At 40.9% G+C, this 7,749-nt stretch overlaps 1 long non-coding RNA gene across 1 annotated transcript; it reads right to left on the reverse strand.

Moving 5' to 3' along the window:
• Positions 1–2,171: 2,171 nt before the first annotated feature.
• LOC143160816 (uncharacterized) lies at positions 2,172–6,079 on the reverse strand. Its single transcript, XR_012995438.1, has 2 exons — positions 5,753–6,079; positions 2,172–5,328 (listed from the first exon to the last, which is right to left on the reverse strand). It is a non-coding gene; the product is annotated as an uncharacterized LOC143160816 (long non-coding RNA).
• Between the last annotated feature and the right edge of the window lie 1,670 nt (positions 6,080–7,749).

The raw sequence follows: 7,749 nt of genomic DNA on the forward strand, positions 1-7,749 counted from the left end.
CCACACCCTATGACGTCATGCTCAGCATATAAAGCTGGGGGAAGAAGAAGGAAGGGGGGGACATTCAGAGTGACGGCGTTTGTCTTCCCGAGTAACCGTTACGCGTGATGGAGCCCTGCTTTCCTGGAGATGGCTGAACACCTGCCTGCCGATGGGAAGCAGTGAATGAATTCCTTGTTTTGCTTTGCTTGTGTGTGCGGCTTTTGCTTTACCTATTAAACTGTCTTTATCTACAACCCACAAGTTTTCCCACATTTTACCCTTCCGATTCTCTCCCCCGTCCCACCATGGGGGAGTAAGCGAGAGGCTGTGTGGGGCTTAGTTTCCGGCTGGGGTTAAACCACGACACTGACTCTGTTCAGCCAGGATTCTTTTTAAGTGCAGAGTATCCTGACATGACAGTATTTATTTTATATTTTCTATGTGGAGACATGGCTTCTTCAGGTCTCTTGCTTAAACAGACACTGCCTATTAGCTAAAACATTTAATAATTTGAACTTAAACAAGCGTCAGTTAAGCTTTCCTCAGGCTCTGGTTCAGGGCCTCCTGGATGGAGCTGAATTTAAGACGTATTCCATGTGTGAAATCTTGCTGTCTGTTAAGGGCCTGTGCCTGCAATGGCTTCTGTGTCTGGGAGAGGGATGCATTTCTTAGAGACACTCCATGACTTACCTTCTCACTAGGTATAAATACAAATATTTAAAATGTTTGTGTGATCTCTGCTTCTGTCTCTCCCCCTAATAAAACAGCCTTTTCTTCTTCCCTATTTTGACTGTATCTATTCATCACCTTCAAGACCCTCTCTAGATGCGTGGTCTTGCCATTTATGAACGTAATGTTGGCCATCTTAAAATCTCCTGAACCGTGGACTTGTAAGGACTGTTAAAGAATTGCTGGAGCCTGCAAACTACACAGGTTATATCAACATTTGCTCTTCTTGCTTTCCAAGGGATTTTGCATATTTCATTGCCACCTCAGAGTCTGCTCGCTCCTGTAATCATGCAAAATAGGACACCTAGGAGTGATCTAATCCCTCCTCCTGCCCCAAAGGTGGATCGTGTTTAAATCATTCCTGACAAATGTTTTGTGCAAACTACTTTTAAAACTGCTAGTGTCAGAGGTTTCAAAATTTGGCATACTCTCTCATTTGCCATTAGGAGGTTTAATCTGAACTTCTGTTGCTGTAATTTAAGTCTTTCCTCCATCTTCTCCACCCTGGGTATCAAAAACAATTTATTCCATTCTTCTTTAAAGGTTATTTTCTGCCTTCGGTCTTCTCCTTTCTAGACTGAACAATACCCTTTCGATCATCCTTTTTTTGTGGCTCTCCTTTTGTAGTCCTTGATTAGTCCTGTCCTTTCTTCTGAATTGCTCAATCTACTTCCTACTTAAAGTACAACTGCCAGACTGGATGTAGTGTTCTTACTTAGGCCTTATCACCGCCAAGAAAAATAAGGGAATTACGTCAGACAAAACTCCTATTTGTACAGCTCAGGTTGATGGATATGCCTTCTTTGCGACAGCATGATATTGTTGACTCATGTTCAGCTCTGATCCTCTGTAATACTCCCCAAGTCCTATGCAGAACAACTGTTATCCGTCTAGTCATTCCCCATCCTGTACTTTCCCAGACAATATTTTCCCTTCCTAAGTACAGGACTTAGCACCTGTCCTTGCTCAGTTGAATCCTGTGTCTTTCAGACCGTTTCTCTGATCTCTCCAAATCATTCTGAAAACTCTCTCTGCTCTAGTTTGCCTACAGCACCTTACCCCACATGCAGATTTCAAATGTGTGACCTGTTCTGTTACCCAGACTGCCAAATAGCAACATAGGAAAAGGACTTAACCCTTACAGATTCCCAAATGATATACCTTTCTAGTTTGACAGCAAACTACTCCTACCAGCTGAGTGAAGTTTTCTAAGAAGCTGTGCATCCATCTGGTAGCCTCATCTACAGTGTGTCACTAGTTTTCTTTTAAGAATATTTTCTGAGACAGTGAAGCTTTTGCTGTGTTACCTGTGGCCATGAGTTATTGCTCTTCAAGTCATGTTTCTTTTTATCCCAATATTTGTCCTTGCTATTCCTTTTCTATGCCCTTTCTCACAAGATGCTGATAAATAAAGAGGTAAACTTGCTACTAAAGTGGGAAATAACAAAGGAGAAGCCGTCCAGAGTTAAAGGGGGTTTTTTTATTCTTATTTCCCTATCCTAGATGTCATATGTTTCAATAAACTAATCTTTCATCACAGATAATAATGGTTACCTTTTCCTCCATGGTTACAATAATGGGGTTTTTTTTCCCTCCATAATTGTCTATCTCTCAAGACTGCTTTGTCATTTTTCAGTCCTTGTGATAATTATTTACAAAATCTATTTCTGCAATCCAATGGAGATTCTTCAGATTCCCAGTAGGACTATGACTTTAAAAGCCCCTTTAGCTTTTCTAAAGGGGAAGGACCTGGACAAAGGTTAGCAGCTGTGGTAGTTCAGTGAAACAAGCAAGAACTGTAGGTCCTGAACTGAAAGGCTAATTTTAGAAGATGACCTCAACAGGTGAGCAGATCATTTCAGGTAACTCGAGAGTCCTTTGCTTCTCTGCATTAAATGTCAATGTGAATTTGTCTGACTCTTACTCTGAATATATAGGTCGCAGGATCTGAGTCAAATTCCAGGTCAGCAAGACCATGTTTTCCACTGGAAGCATTCCAGATGGTGATGAACTTCATCAAATAATTTCACGCTCACCACAAATGTTGATGAAAGCATACCTCAGACTTCAGGGACATATAGTCTCACCTACCTTATCTAAATGCCATGCGACTTGTTTCAAATCAGTGTAGTACCTGTGCAGCAAATGGTGCATGGATTTAGCACACTTTTGCAAGACATCTTCTCTTTCAGCTGTAGAGCTGGCCTCGCTGCAGTAGGCTGCCTCTTGTTACACAGCTGCAGGTCAGAACGTCAGTGGATTCCCCACTCTTGTTCACTCAGGGCCCACAGTTCCCTCAAGAAGGTTGTCTCAATGTAATGGCTCAGCGCCACTGTCTGGCATGCAGAACATTCCTGGTTTGTCTCTGGAGATCCGCAGTGCAAGTGCTGACATGTAACACCACAGCTGTGCAATTTGTCAGCAGACAAGGGGGAAGGAGCTCTCCCTGAGCCCGTTGGGAGGCAGTGCAGCTCTGGTGTTTGCACTGCACCAGCTTTGCACCTTCCCGGAGTCAGAGCACCTGGGCAGGTCACGCCAGCAGATGGGCCTTGGACAAGTGGCCTGTCAAAAACTCAGTCCTGCAGAACATCTTCTGCAAGTGAGAGGTCCCAGGAATAGATCTGTTTGCCATAGACCAGATCAGTGTGTGTGAGTCATTTTAGTCCAGACCAGACTTCCTGACAGGGATAGGTCTCTCATCCCTGGCTACTTTCAGTGATATTTATCTTTTCCCGTTGCCCATCACACACTGGGCTCTCAGGACACCAAAGCAGAACTTAGGTATGATAACTCCATCGGTTGCCAGATGTTTCCAATATGTGGATCTGAGAAAATTGTCATCAAAAAATAATAATAAAAAAATAAATCTGATTTTGTGTTGGAGAGAGCATGCCAAGCACAAAACCCCCATGGACTGTACTTCTTAAGGAAATGCAAGGTTTTCTTGATAGCTACCCACTCTTCTTTCTTGTTTTGAAACCCAAATGCTTTAAATGCTCAGCTTTGTCCCTGCTGGTGTTCAGCATCAGTAGCAGTGTACAAGAACTATCAATAATCAAGTGCGTCTCTAAGTGAAGAGGGGTTTGGTTTGATACTAAAACGACTCGCAGCAAAATTCATGTGGGACTTTTACGATGAAATTAATAATTTGCTTGGTTAATAAGGTCCCAACTCTACAAGATGATAAAATCACCATAGCCAAATATCAGTTATAGGTGCATAAGATGTGCAGTGTTTCATACTGAACTACTTAGGCATACTTTTAGAAATCAGTTGTCTTCATATAAAATTCAAAACCTCCCTACTTTGCATCTAAATTATGTTCAGTTTGTCCTTGAGCGCCAGTAGTATTCATCGCTATCAAATGGTACTCGGCAGTTTTGAAAAAAACCAGTGTTTTTCCATGGGGAGAGAAACCATTAAGGTTTAGACTTTGCCTCCAGCTATACATATATCCATAGAATTTCATGCACATAAAGAAGAATTAGTATTTAAAGGCTTGAAAAATTAAGCTTTTTAGGGGCTAGATATTATTTCTAATCTAATATGCTTAAAAATTAAAAATTACTGAAGTAAAATCTGTACTAAATATATTAGTTATGGCTATATTCACTAATAGTAAAGGGTTACTAGTTATTATCCACAACTTTGCGGATGAGAGGAAAAAGTTCCCAATATACGCACAGATGCATTAGAAAGGGGTGGGATAAACAAATAAATAAGCAATTACTGTAAATTCTCTTGTGTTTCTGGGGTCATGAAGGATGAGAACCAGAAGTGAGGATGACTGGAAACAGACCAGTTACGCCATGATATGAATTGAAGTGTGTAATAGTGAAGGCATGGAAAGATAAGTTGGGTTATTAACATGCATGTTTTGGTTATCTCAAAAGCTGAAAGTAACATCAAAGATTTTTTTTAAAAGCACAGTTGTTCCTCAGGGTAATTTAACATTCATTTTTTACTGTTCCCATTATGCTTTCTTTGCTTCCTTTTTGCTTTTCTTTAAGCAGTTAGCTAATGTAGTTAAAATGGTAAACATTTGCCATTTCTGAAGCTAGAAAGGAGCATGACACAAGCCATTAATGACATAAGCCAGTATTTTGGGATCAAACAGCATGTGTAAACATCCTAGGTATGATCAGTTGCACATTCCAATCTTTTCTAAATTTACAATATGTGAATTGAGGATTACACTGTCACCAGCTTGAGGTGCTGAGGGGGTGTACAGCTTTTCACAGTAAATGCAAAAGGGCAACATTAATTTATTCCACGTTGTTCTGCATCAGGACCAGAATTCTGCAGTATGTGCCTTTCATTAGCTGGCTGCCCTGGCATATTTGAAAGTCCCAGCTATCCATGGTTGAGCGTCTGCTAGCTTGTCTCCAAAGGTTATCCTTTCACATCTTGATCTGCTTGAATCTTGAAGGCACATGATCATCACTGCAGTGGTCAGTCCAGCTCCCGAGTTTTGTCCGTCTCCTTTCGCAGATCTGGAACAGGCCTGGCTTTCTTGGTGTGTCATTCATGAAGCTTCATTTTCTGATTGTTCATGGGGCGATTATTATGCTTCCCACCTAATGGGTTTAGTCAAATTCTCCAGGTGATGCTGTTCCCCTATAAAAACATCAGCTTTGTAGCCAAATACTTTTAAAGCACTAGATCTCCATTGTATTTGCCTTTCAAACCATTAGGAAACTTTCTGGTACTTTCAAATATCAGACAAATTTTTTTGTTTGCTTATAAAGCAGCCTGCAGTCCTAAGCTAAATTTTACCTGGTCCTTCGTAAATGTACCCTGAGTATTTCTGAACATCACCATTCCACTGACATGCAGTCATGGGCAGCAGAGCCCACGCAGGTGCAGGAAAAAGCAAAGCAAGAGTAACTGCAAAAGCACCGACTAGTTGTGGCCACCTGTTTCCATTCACATCCAGTGAAAAGAAAATCACCAAAAAGGAACCAGTGGAAAGCGGTGCTGACTGAGGTATTTTTCAGGAGAAGCTGATAGCAAAAGCTCATAGAAGCAAATAGAGACTTACCCAGAAGGCAGATTTCGTATACCCAAGCACTGGAAATTTCTGCTTCAGTCTTCAGCTTCTCTATCCAAACAACAATGGGGGAGAACAACAAGCAAACATGCACAGCAAACTCCAGAAACAGGGTTCGGTGTAACCTGGGAAAAGCTAATGTGTTAATAATCATAATCTGCCAGGCCTGAAGTGTTTTTCATCCTTTTTTATGGAATTTGTAGGTATTTTCCTTCATTAGTTTCAGAAGTCGAGTAAGAGAGTGCTTTCCTGCCTCCCTCCACAGTGTGTTAAGGAGTACGATGTTGCCATTCTTCCTAGATGAAGTTTTTTATTCCTGCAACTGGATACTTACATTACTTCAATCCTATTTAAGACCTGACATCTTATTCTTCATGAAGTCATTTTTGTATTTTAATAACTATTTTATTGCTGCTTGCAGAACCATCACAAGACTATCTACATCACACTTTATAAACATGAATTAAAATTCTTGTGCACTGTAATGACAGTAAAAAAATGTTTATTCTCCATTATTTCTGGGTGCCTTACCCAGTCTGGGAATAAGCCATGTTACACATGCAGTGGTACTTAAACTGGTTCTGCACTTTGCAGCTTAACTGAGCAGGACATTTACGCTTGGGCACAATGCTTATGAACAGGCTAACCCTGGCACAGAAGTACTTGTATTATCTAGGTTTTCCATCTTTCAGTTTTTTGAATCCCCCGTTTCCCCTGATAATGGAGGGTTGATTATATATTATTAATTTCACAGAGGATTACATTTAGGGTATTGAATTCACAAAAGATTAAATTTCAGGTCACAGAGAAACAAACAGGTTCAGGCACGAACCAAAGAAAGGTCTTAGTCGGAGTAATAGGCACATTGACTTGATATAATCTTTTATTCTTAGATGTGTTTCCTTGCTACTGTGTAACTCTATGGTTAATTGAGCTCTTAAAGCAATGAAGTTATAGCTATTTTTGTTATTTGACGCTGAACTATTTGGGGACACAGTATCCTGTGTGTGCCTGGCTCCATCACTTTTCTACTTCATGGTCCCTTTCTTTTTCCTGGGTTCTGCTTGTGCCTTTGTTAATCTATCCTCCTAAAAATTAAATATTCTGGCTGTGAGTTCATGTATACCAGAGAGCTGCTTCTGATTTATACTCATGCAAGTTAGAAGAGCAACTAGATCAGGATTTCAGTTTTAGCATGCAGACTCCTACAACTGGAAAACCAAAAAAGGCATTGTAAAAGGTGGGGGTTGTTTTTAATCATATGTGGAGATGCAGTAAGCATATTAATCTCAGCTGAAATTATTAGCTAGGAGTGTTTTTTACATGAGTGCTCATTAACGCCCATGGCATAGATACTTTGAAAAAATCAACAGTTTTAATCTAAAATCATAGATGTTTAATAAACTAGGCATCAGCAACAGGAAAGTCAGCATTTTGCCAAGTTCATCGCCAAAATCACCATTAGCTGACAGTCACACTAACACAGAATGCGACTCTAGCTGAGGGAAAAAACCTACAGATACAACTTCTCCATGTGCACAAGTAACCACGTTGCATATTAGGAGAATAGGAACTTGTATAGCACTTTGCCCTTGTTCAGTTCTACTGCAAAATCCAGACCCTAAACCAATGTTGTTTGGCCCAGCTACTGTTCTTCCTCTCTTATGGCAGCGCACCAGAAATGCTGTAAGGCTTGGACAAAAAACTGTTTATGTTGATTTCTTGAATAAGAAAGTCCATGAACCTTAGTCAGTCTGTGCTTGTTCACAAGCAGTAATACACCCACCCATTTATTTCCACGTAGGACAACCGGTGAAATACCTCGGCGTCCGAGTGAGCCTTGTGCTAGTGCGTTCTGGTAAGGCAGGGACCAGCTGGGGGTGAGGGGGCAGTGCTCCTGCCACACTGGATCGTGCCAAGCCAAGCACCGTGGTATGACAGCAAAAGAGAAAAAACCTTGACAAAAAGCAGACGTGGGGATGAGGACT

The sequence above is a fragment of the Aptenodytes patagonicus genome, chromosome 5 (genome assembly GCF_965638725.1).
Source record: "Aptenodytes patagonicus chromosome 5, bAptPat1.pri.cur, whole genome shotgun sequence".
Taxonomy (NCBI): domain Eukaryota; kingdom Metazoa; phylum Chordata; class Aves; order Sphenisciformes; family Spheniscidae; genus Aptenodytes; species Aptenodytes patagonicus.